The sequence below is a fragment of the Hemicordylus capensis genome, chromosome 1 (genome assembly GCF_027244095.1).
Source record: "Hemicordylus capensis ecotype Gifberg chromosome 1, rHemCap1.1.pri, whole genome shotgun sequence".
In the NCBI taxonomy this organism is placed as follows: domain Eukaryota; kingdom Metazoa; phylum Chordata; class Lepidosauria; order Squamata; family Cordylidae; genus Hemicordylus; species Hemicordylus capensis.
Window position 1 is genome coordinate 210894804 of NC_069657.1, and position 10998 is coordinate 210905801.

At 44.5% G+C, this 10998-nt stretch overlaps 1 protein-coding gene across 4 annotated transcripts in view; it reads right to left on the minus strand.

Moving 5' to 3' along the window:
- The window catches only part of OSGEPL1 (O-sialoglycoprotein endopeptidase like 1), a 38477-nt gene extending 33357 nt beyond the window's left edge, over nucleotides 1-5120 (minus strand). For 3 of the 4 annotated variants that reach the window (XM_053273032.1, XM_053273051.1, XM_053273015.1), the window contains exon 1: nucleotides 4942-5120. The gene's annotated coding sequence lies outside the window, so the exon portion shown is untranslated. The remainder of the gene's footprint in view (nucleotides 1-4941) is intronic. The other variant, XM_053273008.1, reaches the window with a different exon arrangement.
- Between the last annotated feature and the right edge of the window lie 5878 nt (nucleotides 5121-10998).

Genomic DNA, 10998 nt, shown 5'->3' on the forward strand with positions numbered 1-10998 from the left:
ACAATGGTTTGAACACTGGTAGAACAACTGTTGGCATCTGTCTCAATGAGCCTGAAGATTGGGTCTTCCTCAGGTTTAGCTTGTTGTTTGACCTGTTAACCTATGAATAGCCATTCTTAGGCCATTTGCAGTACTTGCTTTGCTTTTAGCTGCTGTTCTCTCCTGCTGTGTGTGAACAAATGTAGTGTTCTGTGAAACTCAAAGGCTTGCAAATTTTTACTCTTCATAAATGTTCCCAATAAAAGATATCACCTTACCTACTGAGAAATATTCCCTGGAACCAACACAGGCGGAATACGAAATGAAAGTTTGGTCGGTATATAAATGTGATGAATAAATAAATAAATAAGTGTGTATATGGAAGATATTCTATACACAGTTTAGTTTTGATCTTTTTCTTCACCTTGGAAGCCATCAGAAATTACTGCCAGCATTTATTGGGCTCTAATGACATCAGTGAAATCAACAGCATTTGGAACCTGAACTTCTGTTCAACATCCATTCTCAGATTTTCTCTCTTACAGTGAGGATTATTAATGGTCTGATCTGCAGCTGAGTTGACAAGTCTCTTATAGAAAATTCACCAGCCAAACAAAAGGACTAAAGGCTCAAGTGAAGGAAGGAAAAAGTGACAGAGCTTTACAGGGACAGCCTCTCTTGTCTTTCTTTCTCCTTAGTACAGGTATTATACTGGCACAGTAGTGCCATTGGCTGGCACGAACAACAGTGCTACTAATGTGGAAGTAGTAGTTCCATTTTATTTTCAGTCTCTGACCAACAATATGTGGCAGAAGTACTGTAGACTGCAAACAAGTTGGATTTGCAAGAGAACATGAAGCGGTGAGGAACCTTGCAAGGACACCTAAGGTGGCAGTGTGGTGGCAGGAGGCTTTGTGAGGGCATGGAAGTGGCAATGAGGTGGCAGGGCCATTACAAAGTAGAGAATGGACAGAGGCAAGGTGTCAGAGGCGACATGGAAGACAGTGGAAGGGTGGCAGGGGGCATTGTGATGGTATCCAAGATGGTGGCAGGATGGCTAGTTAGATCTTTCTGGGAGCCTCCGAAGAAGTGTAGAAAGGAAACCACCATCCCATTTGCCCCACAAGTAACTAGAATTCTACTTCACAATAAATCTCTCAGGCAGGATATTTGTAAGTTCACTGTATTGTTGATATATTAATATTTCCTTTATCTGTTTAAAAACCTTTAATAAAAATGATTATTTTTAAAAAAGAAACTGAATTTACCGCTCTCTATGAACATGAAGTTGTACATCTGCTGCCTACGAATATGAAGACTCCACTTAGCCAGCATGGGTAAGGGCCATTGCCACACTTCTCTTTCCCACAGTGCCCAGTGAGATTTTTCTTTTTTAACAGTCTAGAAATCCACTAATCCAAGAAACCCTTCTGCTTAAGATGAGAGTTAAAATGCTTTCAATTGTCACTCATGTTCTAAAAAGTGGGGAAACTACAAGTTAAGTTGCCCATTTTAAGTTGTGTGCCATATATGCTGTAAGACTCTGTACTGTCTTGTATTGTATATTATGCTAGCTTTACAAATTAGGCTTCATGTACAGTACCCAGATTTTGCCTTGGTCTTTCAGCTTAACATTTGGCTGTGAAGGGATGCATCTAGGCAAAAAGCAGCTTCCCCAAATCACTTGCTAAAGAAGCTCCTTAGGAATTTCTGCCTGATGCATTTCTACAAGTGTTTCCTCAAAATGCCATCTATAGTTAAGTGTTCAGCCTGAAATTCACAATTCTTTATACATTGTGATACATCCACATTGTGATATATCCAGTGTGGATGTATCCATAGCATCCCACAAATGGGCTGTTTAGCAAATATGCCATCAGTACTTTACACTAGACGTGCTTTATCACAGCATCCAGCAGCAGTCTAGAAACAGCCTGCACTGGATTCAATAGGCAGTTTCAGTCCTGGAAAATTGTGCAGGTTTATTCATTCATTCATTTGATTTCTATACCGCCCTTCCAAAAATGGTTCAGGGTGGTTTACAAAGAGAAATAACAAATAAATAAGATGGCTCCCTGTCCCCAAAGGGCTCACAGTCTAAAAAGAAACATAAGATAGACACCAGCAACAGTCACTGGAGGTACTGTGCTGGGGGCGGATAGGGCCAGTTACTCTCCCCCTGCTAAATAAAGAGAATCACCACGTTAAAAAGGTGCCTCTTTGCCAAGTTAGCAGGCTGACACTAACTCCTTACACTTCAGCCAAAACTGGTAACAGCAGCAGCTGCAGGATTTATAGGCAGTTGGATCATATCTTTGATTCCTTACAAGGATTTAAGAGGAATATTTTTTCAAACCTGAAAAGTGATATCTTAATACCAAGTCTGCAAATGGAAAATGTTGTATAGCCATCATCATTAATTTTGCTAAATGATCTGTGGAACAGTGGCACTTGATATAGTAATGACATGTGCTTTGATTATGTGCAAGAACAAAGCAAACTGAGGTGGCAACTCTTCAGAAAAATGGAAAAAAATATTTCTCACTCCCCCACCCATATATTTGGAGCTTTACAGAAAATATGGTATTAGTATATTATAGCCAAATAGCTTGAATTAATTATTTAAAAATGGGTTGAAGAAGCCTCATTCACTGACTCCTTTACCCACAGAAAAGCAGCAGAAGCCAATGCAGCCAGGTAGGTAGGCAATTCCTCCAGCCTCCCAGGAGCCAGGCCAAGCCCTAGGTAAGACCATTTGTGTAGGGTTAGTGGCTCTTTCCTGCCACATGGTATGGACAGAAAACGAGCCTGGAAAGCAGGATGGAAGGTCTGGCCTAATCCAAAAAGATAACGGGGCCTTTCTCATGATCAAGTGTGAGGGAGGCTGGGCAGGTGGGGAAGAAGACCTGGAAAGCTTACCTTTCAATCATCCTGTTGGTGCTGGGCACCGCTGTCCCTGGCAGTGCAGAGGTGCAAGATGCATTGTGCTGGCCCCTGGAAATCCCACAATGCACCACACCAGTGCACTGTGCAGTGCATTGTGGGGACTCCTCCTGCCCCCATGACAGACAGGCACCAGTAAGTGTTTTAGCACTGGCAGAAAGCAACTGGCATTGAAACACAATCAGGTAAACGGGGTTCAGGGAACACTAAGAGACGGACTCCGTATGCAGGTTTGCCGCCAAGGTGCTGCAGGGAGCCGGTTGGCTTCCATGGGTAGCCAAGCCTCGTCTTAGCTGCTTGTGAAAACAGCCTCAGCATTTTCTAAGAGGAATCTGACCCATTTGCTGAATAAGTTTGAAAAAGTCAAGCAAACTTCCTGAATAACATAAATAAACGAACATTAATTTCCCCACCTCTGAAATTATTTAATGCATACTAGCAAGATCCTCACTCCCCCAGTAACACTCTTTGCCACCTCTCTGCTCCCCCAAACTAGTAGTTACTCTCTGTACAAAGTCAAGAAGAGTTCCAACCTGGCAGTCTTTCCTCCTTCCTCTATGAGGGCCAAATAAGCCCTTGTATCACCAGCAGCATGAAGGGATGGGGGTGGGGGACATTTCCTAGAGGAATTATATGTGAAGCTGCTCCTGTGAAACCATTGCCTCTTCTTGTGCTCTTACAAGGGCCCCAGCCACCCCACGACTGTCTCGCATGCCCTCACAACTTTCACTGCCTTGCAAGGCCGCCCTGGATGACTAAGACTTCAAAGTGCAATTAGTCTTTTGCACATAATGCAACTCCAATCTTTCTGATATTCTAAAATTGCAAGTCTCCAAGATCCAAGAATTTCAGCTATTGTCTAGAAGAAACATTTCACTCCCTTTATGTGTTTAAGACATAAGTAAACTGGATTAAATTGGTACATATTCCCAGGCTAGTTTGCACAGCTATCTCCTACTCACAAACAAGTCCCACTGAGTAATGGTGCTTACTCTCAAATAAGCATGCAGAGAAATGCAGTAATAACTCAAATGCTAACTATACTCACTAGGGCAGTAATTCCAGTGAGCACAGTGGGACTTGTTTCTGAGGAAACTTGTTGGCTGGCTAGATAATAATAATGCAGAGAGCCTGATCTAAGACAGAAGAGGGATTTCCTGATATTTTAATTAAGCAGCTCCAGATATTTTAATTAGGCAGCAGAATGAAAGTGGCCGCAATCCTTGGTTAGGCACTTCCCACAACACCAGAGGACTTCTCGCTTTGCTCTGGCTTCCTTCCAGCCCTTTTATGACACCCCCTCCCCATGCTTGTCGCAGCAGGGAAATGCTTGACTAACAAGCAGAAGACTGCCAGTTCAAATCCCCACTGGTACTATATCGGGCAGCAGCGATATAGGAAGATGCTGAAAGGCACCATCTCATCAGGGGCGTAACTACTATTAGGCAAGGGGAGGCAGCTGCCTGGGGGCCCCCACGCCTCGAGGGCCCCCACGCCTCGAGGGCCCCCCAGAGGCAAGTCACATGACTATATATTGTGAAGTGTGTGTGTTTGTATCAGCGAGGGGCCCATTTTAAAGTTTTGTCTCTGGGCCCACTCCAGCCTTGTTACACCCCTGGATCTCACACTGCATGGGAGGAGGCAATGGTAAAACCCTCCTGTATTCTATAAAAAAAACCCACAGGGCTCTGTGGGTGCCAAGAAATCGACTTGACAGCACACTTTACTTTACCCCATACTGCCCGAAGTATGATACTTAGGACACATTATGCGAAAACCCAGCTCCCTTGAGAAGTCCATAAGGCTGTGAAAAGTTGAAGGAAAGAGGAGAAGAGGACGACCAGCAGCAAGGTGGAGGGACTCGATTACAACAACAATGAATGCACCACTGAGAGACCTTAAAGGCCAAGTTCAATACAGATCATCCTGGAGGAAATCTAGTCTCTTATGTGGTCGGTAAGAGTCGACACCGACTTGACGGCACTTAACCAACCAGTCACCCCCTATGCTGCGCGTTACCTCTCACTGGCTGCCACGCCCACCGGGCAAAGGCCACGAAAGAGCCACGCTTCTCCGCCTCAGGTCCACAAAGGTTAAACTCTGGGAAGGGCGCTTAGGACTGTGTGACGGCACTTTTGAAATGAAGGAGGCCACGTGGGAGAGGGCGGGCCAATAGAAAGAAGACTGAGAGGAACAAAATTCGTACGTCACGCTGCATGGCGTTAAACCATAGAGACTGGGGAAAGACAAGCCTGCAAGAGCGGAGTAATAGCTGCCGGCCAACTTCCGGTTGCGTTGCGGTTGGAATCTCCGGTGGGGAGAGGGTGAAACTGAATGTAGCGCGAGCGAGGTGCGCGCGCGTTTAGCAGAGTTGGAGTGAGCAGAAGCAGCTGAGTTATTGTGACCTTTGTTCCCAGCCGAAGTGTGGTTTTGGTTTGTACGGGGTGTTTGAGGCTGGAATCCAAGACTACCGACAGACGGTGACGCGGGAGGGAGGCGTAACTTCCACTGTATACTTCTAAAGAATTATTTAACATCCCTGGTTTTCGCCTAAAGAAGTGGCTGTGTGTGGTTCCCAAGTCCATAGCGCTTGACAGAGTTGTTGTACACTCAGCTGACGGCTACACACTTCACCCACCCGCCCCTCCCGCCATGGATCTAAAACTAATGGATTGTGTTTGCATTTGCAACACGGGCTGGATAGTAATAATAATAATAATAATAATAATAATAAAAAATTCAAGTAGAGTGCATGGTCTACTTTCTCTTTCATTCTACACTGAATCCTGTGGGTGTGTGAATTCTGACTTGTCAAGCTAGCAAAACATACAACACTGTAGAGTCCTTACAACGTATTATTTATTAGATTTCTATACCACCCTTCCAAAAATTGCTCAGGGCGGTTTACACAGAGAAATAATAAATAAGATGGATCCTTGTCCCCAGAGATCACAATCTAAAAAGAAACATGAGATCGACACCAGCAACAGTCACTGGAAGGATACTATGCTAGGGGTGGACAGGGCCAGTTACTCTCCCGCTGCTAAATAAAGAGAATCACCATGTTAAAAGGTGCCTCTTTGCCAAGTTAGCACTGCGAACTTAGCAGGGACACCTAGGACCTACACCCAGCTATTTTAAATTTGGTGTGTTTCTCACTGTGTACAACTCCTCTGTCAATCATTATAGGAACCACACACAGCCACTTCTTTATGTGAAAACCAGGGGTATTAAATAATGCTTTCAAAGTTATTGGGGTGAAGACACAGACAAATATAAAGCGTCTTATTTTAAACTGGATATTTTAGGGTTACTGAATTTAATTTTAGACATGAGATTTATAAGACCTTGTTAAAACTCCTTTGGACAAATAATTTCAGTGTCTGCAGTAGAGTTTTAGATGGACTCATAAAAATGCCCCCATCATCAGGATCATGGAGGATGACCTCCTATGTATTTTACTGTAAATTTGGTCTGTATCTGACTGCAAACACAAATTGCAAAGAGGTGGTGCTAGTAATTTGAGTGGGCACCTTGTTTCAGAATGGTGAATCAAATAAAAATACATCATCAGGATCACCTAGGACCCACTCCCAGCTATTGTAAATTTGGTGTTTCTCACTGTGTACAATAACTTTGTCAAGCATTATAGACTTAGGAACCACACACAGCCACTTTTTAATGTAAAACCAAAGGTATTAAATAATGCTTTCAAAGTTAATGGGGTGAGGACACAGACAAACTGATATGTCATCTTCCCTTCAGAATATAGAATCTGTATGGGAAATAAGAGTTGAGTTAGGAACACGAACTGCTTCTTCTTTTTCAGGCAGGACACCAAGTCCTGCATTATTCCATAGTTGTCTAGGAACAGCTGCCATCTTTTTAACCCCACAGGAATGGGGGGCAGGGGAGGTAGCACAATTGACTAGGAAGACCTGTTTCCATCCAAGCAGCCTGAAGAGGAGTGCTGGGGGAACTTGAAAGATTACTACCAATTTGTTTTTTTGATTAGCTTTAATACTAGGTGTTATACTACTGTTACTGTTGGATTACCCCACCCCCAACCAGGATGGCTACTTGCAATTCTTATCTTTGTTAAGAACAGGAGGATGCATCTCCTTCACAGCCTCAGAAAATTTTATCTCCGTTTACTGTGACTGGGGACAAGCAGCAGCCTCCCAACATGAGAGAGAAGCTTTTCCTCTCCAAAGATAGGACTCAATAATCTTTAAGAGTCTGGTAGAAGAGAAAGTGTCAGCAGCTTCACTATTTCTCATTCCTGTCAACAACAACAAACCACCTAAGCAACTTTCCTTTGTCCCTTCTAGTCTTGTTCTCACAATGGTTACATAAAACAGGTGGGATAATAGGGAACACCTTTTTAAATTTTTATTTATTTGATTTATATATTGCCCTTCCAAAAGTGGCTCAGGGCAGTTTACATGTTCTTTTGTAGATAAGAATAAATAAAGCAGAAGAGTTGAGAACCTATAAACCTCAAAGTTTGTTATTAATAATTATATGCAGGCTTGTAGTGTAGAGTGCTATATGCATAACTTATACTGCCAGGGAGAGCTGGAAAAACAGGCCTCAAAATGGCACCATTTGGGGGGTTAGAGCTGGAGGCTCTCCACCCAGGGCTCCCCTCATCGGCCGCCCTGCCCCAGCAGAACCTCATGAGCAGTGTGGAGAGCCGTAAGGGGTTTGGCAGGGAGAGCAGGCTTGACCCGCTCTCCCTGCACATGAGCACTCGGCATGCCTTGGGCATCCAGATCGGCCATCCACACAATTACTGGCTCCATCATGGGGGCGGCAGGGATCAGGGGCCAGCTGGCCCCTGGAAGTCCCAGCATACCCTGCACGAGTACGTGGGGCATGCTGGAGAACACCCCCCGCCCAACTCCAGGAGGCTTGTTGGAGCCTCCTGGTCAGGAGTCTTCTTGGGAGTTGCCGCACTGCAGTGGCACACAATCCGGTAAACAGGGTTAGTGGAGCGCTTGCTCCGCTAACCTTGCTTAAAGGGAGGGGCCTTTAGGGAGGTTTGCTGCCAGGAGCTGCAAGACCCCCATTGCAGCACACAACCAGGAGTGCAGGACCCCCACTGCAGCACACAACCAGGAGTGCTGCAACCAGGAGTGCAGGCTAGGCTCCCTTAACCTGCCTTCTCCTGGTTGTGAGAACAGCCTCCAGGTCTACCAATTGGAATCAGCGGGTAGACCAGCCCTCAGCTCTGGACTTGGCACGTCAGCTGGCCTTGGAGGACTGATTTACCTGAGTAGACCAGTCCTCAGAGGTGTGCAGTTGTGCCAAGTCTGTAGCAGAGGGCTGGTCTATCCACCAACCCCAAATGGCAGACCAGTTCTCTCTGGAAAAACAGCACTCTAATCACCTGAACCGATTTAGATTGAATCAGGGGGTGGTTCTCCTCAACTGCAAATTGGGCCCTCAATTTTGCGGGTGATTAGATTTAAGGTCAAATCCCTGAATTACCCGATTCAACCCAAATGATTCCAGGTTGAATTGAATTACACAACCCTATAAAACAGGCTTTCCTTGTCTTTAGGTAGTTGCTGAAAATATTCCTATTTCACAAGGTCTTTTAATTTGTTGTTTTGTTGTTTTAGCCAATCAGGTTATGCTCTTTTTTATGCTGCTGTTTTTTGTTACTAAATGTGCTTTTATTTAATATTGTAGCCATCCTGGACTTGCTTTATGAAGGAGGAAAGGATATAAATCTCTACAATAAAGTGCACAGAGTTAGTACTGAGGAACCTCTATCCACCCCCAGTAATGGAAACATTGTGTATTGTGGTGTCTAATATAAACACAAATTGAACAACATGTACTATGGGTCTTGACACAGGCAACTGCAAGAAATTGGTTATGCACATACCCAGCAACTCCCCAGCATAGAAACTCTAGCATGATCTCCAGAATTACATGAAGCTATATGACATTTTATTCCTAGACGTTAGTCCAGGACAGTCTTTATTTCAAGATGAATCACTTTGTCAAAATTCCAGGCCAACTCTGAATGCGTAGTCACTTTGCCCTCCGTTATCTCCCACAGCAATCGTAAAACAAGCAACTTTAAAAAAAAATAGCTGCTATAAGAAACAATTAGAAATGCGACATTAGTTATGTACACAAAGTTTGTCATTTACCATATTTGTGCCACTGAGGGCCGGTTCAGATGAACCTCAGCCTGCTGCCATTCCTGCACACAATAATTTTCTTTCCCCCCCTTTTGATCTATGGACCACAATAAATTGACTGACTGAATATAATTTTAACTGAGGGGTGAGGTGGGGGGGAAGGCACCAAAGTCAGACATGGCAGCTGAAGCTGGCTGGGGCGGTGAAGACTCAGATTATACCTTAATTCATCAGATATCCTTCTGCTGCTGCTGCCCGACTCTGGGTGTAGTCTGCCCCTGCCATGCTGCTCAGCTGGCCATTGCACATGTGCCATTTGATGGGGTCAGTCTGGTGAAGTTTTTTTAAAAACAAACAAACCCCAAGCTGGCTCCTCAAATAGCTGCTATGAATGCACACTGGCCAGGTGAGAAGGGTGGTAGACTCCACACAGAGCAGGGCACAGGGGCGGGTAGCAGCAGCAGGCCATTTAATAATGTTTTAAAGATATAATCCACTCCTCGCTTTCCCCCCCCACTGCCATTGGGAGCTGCTTCAGGTGCTCACTGTGGGGGTGGGAGTGGCAGCATCCATCCCCTCAAGATCCTGGCACCCTAGGCAGGCAACCCCTGCTAACTGGGCAAAGAGGCACCTTTTACCGTGGTGATTCTCTTTATTTAGCAGGGGGAGAGTAACTGGCCCTATCCACCCCCAGCATAGTACTTCCAGTGACTGTTGCTGGTGTGTGTCTTATGTTTCTTTTTAGAATGTGAGCCCTTTGGGGACAGGGAGCCATCTTATTTGTTTGTTATCTCTCTTTGTAAACTGCCCTGAGCCATTTTTGGAAGGGTGGTATAGAAATCGAATTCATAATAATAATAGGTCCACCCAGTGCACGGGCTGGCCCTGCTCCAGAGTCTACCTCTTAATTGCAGGTTTATGGGACTGTATGGCAGGGATGGGGGAGAACAGAGAAATACATGCTCCTATGTATAGTATGGCCAGGAGTCAGAAGACAGGAACCGATTCAATATATACGATCCACACGGAACTCTTGATTTATACTTTATCCCTTTTCCAAAGTATGGCCTAAATTAGTGCCACTGAAGAAAATGGTGGGCTGATTCAGAGCCTCACATTGGCCCCCCACAGCACTGGCTGTTCAATAGCCACAGGGAAGGACTCCTGGCTCAAGCAAGCAGTATGCATTAATTTGGCCTGTGTGTTGTGTTTAGCACATAGAGCCATAGGTTGCAGATGCACTGAGCTTAGTACTTACATGTACAGCCTATCACTGCCTTTCTTTGGCCTGCACTATTCAGTTTATGTGGTCTAATCTTATAGGTCACAAGAATGACACAATATATGCATGCATACATACGAGAATGAACCACAGCGACCCAACTGTGATCTGTGGACTTGGATACATAGTAGGTTCTGCTATGGTAATGTTTCCTTTATTTCATTAGCCAGAGGGTGGAATCAGAAGCCAGAAGAGGGAGGACCCAGCCCTAAATAAAGGACTTTGATTTACATATTTCTCTCACTCTCTGGAAATGTTATGTGAATAAGCTGCATGAGAAGCAGAAATAAGTGGAGTTCAGGAATTATACCCAGTGTTCCCTGTAAGAGGGATTCCCAGATGTTGTCGACTACAGCTCCCAGCATTCCCAGCTGCAATGGCCTTTGGCTGGGGATTATGGGAGTTGGAGTCAACAACATCTGGGAATTCTTTACAAGGAACACTGATTGTACCATCCACATATAATGACCCAAAAGATAGCAGAAGCATCATACAGGCTGGTATCTCCTTCCCATAATAGATGCAGTTAATCCAGAGTAACAAATGTTTACACAATATCAGGCACCCCAATTTGTGTGAGCAAGCCTTAAAGATGAAAAGGTAAATGGCACTTTGATAATTCATTTTTAAAATAAA